This window comes from Schistocerca gregaria, chromosome 5 (genome assembly GCF_023897955.1).
Source record: "Schistocerca gregaria isolate iqSchGreg1 chromosome 5, iqSchGreg1.2, whole genome shotgun sequence".
Lineage (NCBI taxonomy): Eukaryota > Metazoa > Arthropoda > Insecta > Orthoptera > Acrididae > Schistocerca > Schistocerca gregaria.
Window position 1 is genome coordinate 363,933,394 of NC_064924.1, and position 9,692 is coordinate 363,943,085.

The 9,692-nt window shown below is 42.8% G+C and overlaps 1 non-coding gene across 1 annotated transcript; it reads left to right on the forward strand.

The window, feature by feature from the left end:
• Window positions 1–7,151: 7,151 nt before the first annotated feature.
• Window positions 7,152–7,226, forward strand: Trnat-cgu (transfer RNA threonine (anticodon CGU)). Its single transcript has one exon. It is a non-coding gene; the product is annotated as a tRNA-Thr (tRNA).
• Window positions 7,227–9,692: the final 2,466 nt, after the last annotated feature.

Genomic DNA, 9,692 nt, shown 5'->3' on the forward strand with positions numbered 1-9,692 from the left:
CTGACCCTCAACCACCTGCTTTCAAAACTCTCGGTGTCACCCGCCGACCATTATTGAGAATTTTAAGAATGCGCCTGTACGGACACCTGTGACGACATCCTAGTCACTTGCAAACCGTCAACTCCTTCGACACCCCCTCCGGTTCCCCATGCCCTATCACCAAGCGCAAGAGCAGCAATGTAGCAGCGAAACAGCAGCAGCGTAGCCTGCGCGTAAGTGCCTGTTAATCTCGTCATGGGTTTTATCTGTACCGGTGTATTTGTAAAATTCTACAAATGTCGAAAATAGCCATTCTTGCAGCTGTGAGATCGGTAAAAAACATTTTTAAGTTTACTTAATAGCAACCAAATTTTCGTTGTAATTCAGTCTTGCAATCAGTGCAGTTGTTCGGCATCTACTTTCTCATTGTGTAACTAGCTTTACATAATTAATTTCTGCGTAGTTTCGACCTAATAAATGTTTTCCATTCATTTAAAAACTACCTTTCCGAATTTTTTTCTCATCTTTAATATCGACATGCAGTTAAAAAATAGTATCCAGGGATTACTGTTTAGAAATAGTTTACTGTTCCGACACTGCTTTAATTTTGTATAATGAATCACATATTTTTTTTAAATTTATTGTGTGGAAGTCATCAGGTTTGGAAGTCACTGCTTTTTGATGCTCCTTTGTGGTAACATCTTCTCTGAGCATATTGGTACATCAAAATAAAGATCACAGATATTATTTGGATATTAAAGAATACTTCTAAAATTTAACCTCTGCCTCCACGGACAGCTATGCAGCATCGGAGGGTGGTAGGTATTGTACGTTATCCGCCTGCACAGACAGTTAACATTAATGTAAATACTTATAGGATTCATCATTGTTTTTATTGTAATTACCTATGTACTCATTTTTTGCTGCCCCACATACATGCAAACAGTGAACAGTACTAACTATGACAATATGCTAAGTAAATAATAGTTGTTATATGGTCTTAAATAGTTGCAGTTTTATATTAGTAGTTTTCGGCATTGCATGCCACGCTCAACCAGGTGAAGTGATATAAATGGCTGAAATTAGTTTGTACATTTTGAGACAACGTGAGTTGTATTCACCTAACAAATGGGAACACTGTAACTACAACGCACATAAAGAGGCATATCTTACCGCTGCTCACATGAATTTCGGCAATTATTATTAGAATAAAGGCACAAAAATTGTACATTTCAAGCAATAACACCCCGTTGTAGGAAGCGTAAGGTATCTGCATGTATGTAAAATGTAGCTTTCGTTGCTTGCTCTACTTATAAGTTTTCATGCGCTGTTACTCTATATTGGACATGACAGTACTGACTGGCTTTAATTCTGAATAATCAACTAAATGTGCAGCCAACTTCTCTTTCAAATGAAAACAAGGGCTCTCACATTCAACTGAATAACGATAAGCAATTATGTTCTCATGTGCCAGCCTGCATTGTTTTTCCGCCAGTTCAACAGCTACTTCACAGTCAGAATTATGCGTTCTAATCGTTACGCTTGAACACAAATAATTCTATGGTCTAATGCAGCTTTGCACATTGGCAAGCGATAGGGCGGAAAGTGCTTGCCAGTGTCTGCCAACAGCAAAGAAGTCGTGTGTCTGTCAGGTAACACGCTTCTAAATGGCAAGCAACACGAGACCTATACTGTAAGTCAGATTCAAACTGACAAGTAGTGCAGGTGATTTGTAGATTCATCAGAACAGTAGGATTATTACGATGCCTACGACATTGCAGTGTCTGTGTTAATAAGAAGAGTCACAGTTAGGCACAAATTTTCTTTGTCGTCATTTCCTTGTACAGCTGATGGTTGTTCGTATTAGCAACTGCGAACACGTTTCATTTATCCCATGAAGCCTAGTTGTCTACACATGGGCGGCGGCGTGATAATAAGACATTTATGATTCCGTAACGGAACAGATCATCTGTAATGGTGCCGTAATCCAAGTAGTCATATTGGTTAAAACTTGTACGAACTGGTTGACTGGCAAGACGACATTGTTAGGTTTGTGCTGTAACCTAAACTAGGTGGTAGTAGGACTGAGTGGGGTATTCACATGCATCTGAGCTGCATGGATGTTGTAAACAAGAATCTGTATAATTCGTGTTGTTTCTAATGTAGATGTGAGAGTATTTAAACCCTCGTGTACCTAAAATGAGGATTTGAACTCTCCCCAATGTATTAATCTGGTGGCGAATCATCGGATTTGTGGGTTTTGTCGAGTAGATTAACTTATGAAGGCGCCATCTGCATGCGTTAGCTAATGCGAAGTTCGTGGTTGTCTCTAGATTGGGAGGTCGCATAATGGATAGGTGCGTTCCATTGGTTGGCGTCTGCATGGTAAGCCGAATACAGAATTAATCATTGCCCCTCCAGCAGTGAACTATGCTCTCTCTTACTCGATGTGGTAGAGTGGCAACAGTGGTGCCATATGATTTTTCATGGATATTGGTGATCACATGGAAATAACCTCGTAAGGTGGACTAGCTATCTGGTAGTTTCTCGGTCAAATGTTGCAGATTAATTTCCTCATTGTTGAAAAGCAATAGCTTGATTTCATCTGAAATTACTTATGATGTGGTGAGATAAATGCAGTAAGTTGTTTCTTCGTTCAGTTGCTCTTCATCTGTAGCGCTGCATGTGAGATGGTAGTATTTGGACGACAGTGATTAGAAGAACAAATAGAGCATGTCACTTCATTTCGTTGCTCTAGAGCAAATGTGGAAATCCAAACTGCAATTAGGCAACCAAGCAGGGCGACCTCTTGCGCTGTTCAGTTTGTTACTTACTGTAATATCTTGGGACAGTAAGACACCATACAGGATAGAGAGAGAGAGAGAGAGACTAATCAGCTTTGTGGGAACAATGGCACAGTACCTCAATAATCTTGGCTGGGAAAGATGAGACAGTAAATAGTTACTGCTGCAAAAGCTGAGGCGCAACTACACTCCTTCAGCAAACGAAGGGTGGGTGAACCGCAGAGTAATAATTATACAGATGAGTACAAAACAGTATAACCAAGTAACTACCGACGGCAGACAGCCACGAGTATTACATTTCGACACGGAGGGGTGGAACGGTCGACAATGGCCATGACTCGCTGGTTGCGCATACAACTGAGCCACCAAAATGTATTTGAGTTAGTCTGCGTCTGTTGTAGGTGTAATGCACTTCCTGCGACTCCCCATTTCCTAAACGGGTACCACTAAAAATGATGGAAAATCACCGCAGCTCTTGGTGGTAGGGTTCCTAAGTGTGGTGTCATGTGGGGCTACAGCAAAGCTACGATGTACTATCTGATCTACCCTGCGCGTAGAATATGTATACAACATGTGTGCTTCACGTAGTGGTGCATGAATAGTATCAAACTGGTTTTTGCCTCAATGTTTTGGGTATCATATGTGTAAGATACAAACATGACTCTGCTGGCCCTTTAGAGGTAGAAGTGAACGGGCTTTAGTTGGTGTCGTGACGAACAAGAGTGTTTAACCCACGGACTCCTAGATAAGATAGTGCTGCCAACTTACTCGGCTAAGTGGAGAGGGAGCTATTGAGAAATTCCTGGAAGATGATGATGGAGACTCGCAAAGTCAGTGAGTGTCTACTGCTGGCTGCTACATCACATTGGGGTCAATAGTATGAAATTACAGTGGATCAAACACATAGTGCCATGATCACCTGTTAGCATAGAGGTGTGTGGGTGATGCAGGAGCTGCAGTCAATGTGCAATGTAAGTCAAATATTTGCAAGTAATTGGCAGCTTCCGAAACATTAGAAACAGAATAGAAGGGCGCCTAGGATTGTCATGTGTGCGTTGCTAATACATTATACGAACACTCAAAATAATGAAATACTACTCCGTGTTAACAAGGTAACAACATAGTAGAATTATATTCATGTATATACAGTAAACAACACAATCAACTAAGGCGTTCGTCATGACATCGCATATGCAGTGCAGGAGGTTCAGGTACTCAGACGGTTAGTCAACATAGCCAACATCTCTTCAAGAGAAATCCAGAATGTGATAATCAAGAAAAGGGCTACCTGCAGTCGTAGGTGATGAGCAAGGGTCTAAGTAATTAATATTTCTGCTGCGGTAAGTAGATAACCAAAAGCGCATACTCTAAAATCGTGGATATTTCTACATGGAAACATTTGTTTCTGTACGTCGTAGGTAGTTTTCTCCGTGTATTATGACAGACGACCATGCGAGGTAATCATCACAGTGGATACATTAATATTAGAGCAGTTCTTCAAAATTATCCCCGCCAAACAAAAATTAGAGTAACGAAGAATTGTTCAAAGTCTTCTGCAACAGAAATGCGACGTACTCCCAGTTTGACATGGTGACAGACAATTAAATGGTACAAGGATTTAAGGTTGTTTTGTAGTCCGCAGCGCAGTAACGTAGCAGCGGTAAGAAGTACATTACTGGCCATTAAAATTGCTACACCAAGAAGAAATGCAGATGATAAACAGGTATTCATTGGACAAATACATTATACTAGAACTGACGTGTGATTTCATTTTCACGCAGTTTGGATGCATAGATCCTGAGAAATCAGTACCGAGAACAACCACCACTGGCCGTAATAACGGTCTTGATTCGCCTAGGCATTGAGTCAAACAGAGCTTGGATGCCTTGTACAGGTACAGCTGCCCATGCGGCTTCAACACGATACCACACTTCATCAAGAGTATTGACTGCCGTATTGTGACGAGCCAGTTGCTCGGCCGCCATTGACCAGACGTTTCAGTTGGTGAGAGATCGGGAGAATGTGCTCGCCAGAAAGGCCAGTACAGGACCTGCAACATGCGGTAGTGCATTATCCTTGTGCATTGTAGGGTTTCGCAGGGATCGATTGAAGGGTAGAGCCACGGGTCGTAACACATCTGAAATGTAACGTCCACTGTTCAAATTGCAGTTAATGCGAACAAGAGGTGATGGAGACGTGTAACCAATTGCTCTGCATACCATCACGGAGTGTGATACGCCAGTATGGAGATGGCGAATACACGCTTCCAATGTGCGTTCACCGCGATGTCGTTAAACACGGATGCGACCATCATGATGCTGTAAATAGAACGTGGATTCATCCGAAAAAATGACGTTTTGCCATTCGTGCACCCAGGTTCGTCGTTAAGTACACAATCGCAGGCGCTCCTGTCTGTGATGCAGCGTCAAGGGTAACCGCAGCCGTGGTCGAGCTGACAGTCCATGCTGCTGCAAACGTCGTCGAACTGTTCGTGCAAATGATTGTTGTCTTGCAAACGTCCCCATCTGTTGACTCAGGGATCGAGACGTGGCTGCACGATCCGTTACAGCCATGCGGATAAGATGCCTGTCATCTCGACTGCTAGTGATACGAGGGCGTTGGGATCCAGCACGGCGTTCCGTATTACCCTCCTGAATCAACCGATCCCAAATGCTTCTAACAGTCTTTGGATCTGGACCAACGCGAGCAGCAATGTCGCGATACGATAAATCGCAATCGCGGTAGGCTACATTCCGACCTTTAGCAAAGTCGGAAACGTGATGGTAAGCATTTCTCCGCCTTACACGAGGAGTCACAACAACGTTTCACCATGCAACGCCGGTCAACTGCTGCTTGTGTATGAGAAATCGGTTCGAAAGTTTCGTCATGTCAGCACGTTGTAGGTGTTTCCACGGGCGCTAACCTGGTGTGAATGCTCTGAAAAGCTAATCATTTGCATATCACAGCATCTTCTGCCCGTCGGTTAAATTCCGCGTCTGTAGCACGTCATCTTAGTGGTGTAGCAATTTTAATGGCCAGTAGTGTACATCAAGGAGGAACAGTGTGCACAGTAGCTGACTCGACTCAACCCCGTGACTCGGTACGGGCTCCACGCAACGTAGCAGCACTGTTCAGAGGCGAGCGTGTCCTTACAACAGCTTGCCACTGGATAAGAAGGGAAATACAAAGGAGATAAGAATGTAAAGCCACTGATGCTGTTAGACGTAAGAACCCAGATTGTTTTTAATAGAGCAATAAAGAAATAAGCTAGCAGCCTATGAAATGTTCTGCTACATGCTTGACAATTAGTTGACCAAACAAATGCCTTATGAAACACTAGTGTATGTAGTAACTGTCACTCTTAGGTGTGTAATACTTGTGTTTAAAGGATTCTGCTTCTCGCTATTAAGTCTGATCTTTTTTTCGCTTTCTGTCCTAATTGTTTCATAAATCTGTATTTCTTCGTCACAGCACTAAGCATGTGGCCAGTGAGGCATGTATATCATTTGTGCGTTCGTATCTCACTTGTAGGATACGACAAATGAACTGTCATATTGCGTCCTTTTGTATAATGTTCCATCGTTTCTTCTAGAGAGAACTTTAGAGTATATTACTGACGTCGCTCAAAATCAGGTTAGCGTGGTCGATTCGATCGTTGGGTGAAAATAGTCTAAACACGTATGACCTTCACGTTTAGCGCATGTATTAATGGTATGCTTTTTGACCAGGAGACCAAGGCAGGGGATTAACTTTCTGAAATAGGCAGCCTGGTGCGATGTTCGGTCGTGCTCCTGCTGGTAGGTAAGAAGTCGAAAAATTAGTAACAACACAGGAGCACATGTTGGAGCAGAGATGCATAAAGGGCCACTGAGCAGTGAGACTCGGATGTTCTCAGTAGAAACCATTGTTCCATGTGAACTTAAAACAAAATGCGTAACTAGGTATCTTGTCCTAACAGTAAAAAACAGGATTCTAACCGCTGTTAAGGTTTTAGCAGTTAGTGTTTCGGCCTGGGTGATACGCACAGCGCTTTTGAATGGCACATGGAGGCAATGAATGGTAAAAGGTGCGGTTACAGAACGTGTTCTACGTCTTATCCAATCACGAGCTTAATATCTGCCGTATAGTTTCCGCTCGTCAATTACCACCTCTCACTGAGAAGGTTGCATATCAAGCATACATCCCATCTGATTGAGAAACAGGCTTATAACACGATTAATGTTTCCAGAATGAGATTTTCACTCTGCAGCGGATTGTGCGCTGATATGAAACTTCCTGGCAGATTAAAACTGTGTGCCCGACCGAGACTCGAACTCGGGACCTTTGCCTACTGGCAGAAGTAAAGCTGTGAGTAGCGGACGTCAGTCGTGCTTCGGTAGCTCAGTTGGTAGAGCACTTGCCCGCGTAAGGCAAAGGTCCCGAGTTCGAGTCTCGGTCGGGCACACAGTTTTAATATGCCAGGAAGTTTCATATCAGCGCACACTCCGCTGCAGAGTGAAAATCTCATTCTGGAAACATCCCCCAGGCTGTGGCTAAGCCATGTCTCCGCAGTATCCTTTCTTTCAGGAGTGCTAGTTCTGGAAGGTTCGCAGAAGAGCTTCTGTAAAGTTCGGAAGGTAGGAGACGGATACTGGCAGAAGTAAAGCTGTGAGTACCGGCCGTGAGTCGTGCTTCGGTAGCTCGGATGGTAGAGCACTTGCCCGCGAAAGGCAAAGGTCCCGAGTTCGAGTCTCGGTCGGGCACACAGTTTTAATCTGCCAGGAAGTTTCACGATTAATGTTACTTAAAATCCGTCTCGATTGCAAATTTTTTTATTCATATGATCAGATCTGATGTTTCAGTTACAGGGGTAACCCGTCCAAATACAGCAAATTTCACATGCTGCTGGATTGGGACGGGTTACTCTTGTAACTGAAATATCAGATCTGAAGATGGTTCTGAATGAACTGAAACCGGTCATATGAATAAAAAATGTGCAGTCAAGACGGATTTTAAGTAACACTATAAAATCACTGATTGCTGGTATCCCATAAGGCATTCCGTCTGTTTTTGCAAAATATAACACGGTTATCGACTGTAAAGAAACATTTCTAGATTTCCTCGTGAAGGAAGTTTTATCAAAGAGATTAGCTCACATGGATACTTCTTGACAACAAAGCCTAAAGTGATGAAGGCAATGAGCAGTTATGTGAAGTGAGCCAATGGTAGTTGCTAGTAGAACACGGACTTTATACTGGGCTCGCTCTTTGCACGCTGCCCCGACCTGATACGTCTCTTCGGGATTATCCATCGAAGATGCGAACGTCCCGTTCCGAAGTATTCGCGGCGTATTGAAGATTACTAAAACAATATTACCAAGAGTCTTAGTGTGCAGTATACTTTTGCCTCTGCAGTGGTGCAGTGGAGGCTGAGGTGGGTCTCCCGAAACTGTGAGGTGTCTGGTGAAATTTTGGTAGTCGTAAATTATGTAAAAATTATTGAGAAAAATGTTTTATGACAATAGTGGTTTTTCATCGGCATGCGGAGTATCTTGTTTTCCAGAATATGTGCTGGAAGGAGGATTCACACGTGTGGATTTCACTGGTAGCAATTACAGTGTGTCTCTGATACGAAAAATTGCGTTTTCCCGAAAACCTTAGAGACAATGTGAGAAAGTATGTGCGGTCACACGTGAGGCGGATTAACAGACCTACAGTAGGTCAATACAATAAAATAACCGCGTCGAAGTCTAGTAATTTGTATTTCTTTAATTATTTAGTCACAGCTGGAGATGGCGGTTCCAGTTTCGAAACTGGTCGTGGAATAAAGAAGAAATTAATATTTGAAGTTAATTTTTTTGTTCTATTAATATGTTCCACATTGCGGATTTGCGCCTGATCAATTTTTTTTAATACAACAGGAGGTAATGAGTAGGTGGCAGGCCACATTCCCTGGCTTAGTATCCCAGCACCGAGCTAACTCTGTTGTCTCTGTTGTGGTACTGGACGCAGCATTACTTATTTATCCCCCAGTCTACACTTGTTTGCAGAACTCCTAGAGGGGCAACGGTGCCCACACCACAGTTTGTTTGTATTGGTGGGAGAGGAGCGCTGGTCCTAGATCTGGCGGTATGGTGCTTTATAATATTTTACAAGACGATTGATGAAGTGTAAGTAGCCACAAAAAAGTTAGATTGCGGCCCTGTTAGAAACATGTGTAATACCATGTTTTAAAAAGTTTTCTTGAAAGATAAATACCTGACTATATTATATATTTTCTTTTCCATAATAGGTAGGGGGAGGGCAGTCACCCCCCCTCTCTCCCCCACCTTTACCCCGGCATGGGAGTCCTTGGAGAGGGTACAGGGGGCTCTTTTAAAATCGGAATAAATCTGAAGTTGAAGCGGCTGCTGCCTCGGCTGTAATAAAATCTCTGCCAAAAACATGGTATCCAAAACAGCGGTACACCACCATTTGTGGGCATAAATAGGTTCAGTTCCACGAAGTAGTTTGGTGTTCATACCTACTGTTTCTATAAAATATGTGGACGTAGCCGTTATCAAGAATAAAGAGTGTTCATAAATTTTCTTCCTACAGTCACTTCTTCTTCTGCGTGTTTTTGCTTTTAGGAAGCTTTAATAGTAGAGTGCTATTAAGTGTTCCATAGATCTCGTGTTTGTTTTGAATACAGTCAGAGAGAGTCCCTTTAGTCAGCCATAGTGCCAGTAGTGTCAGTGTCGCCCTAACCGCCGTCTGCTTCACGTCTGCTGTGCAGCGAGCTACCTTAATTTAAGTATTATCTGTATTTTTCTTACTTGTCACTTCTTCTTCTGCGTGTTTTTGCTTTTAGGAAGCTTTAATAGTAGAGTGCTATTAAGTGTTCCATAGATCTCGTGTGTGTTTCGAATACAGTCAGAGAGTCCCTTTAGTC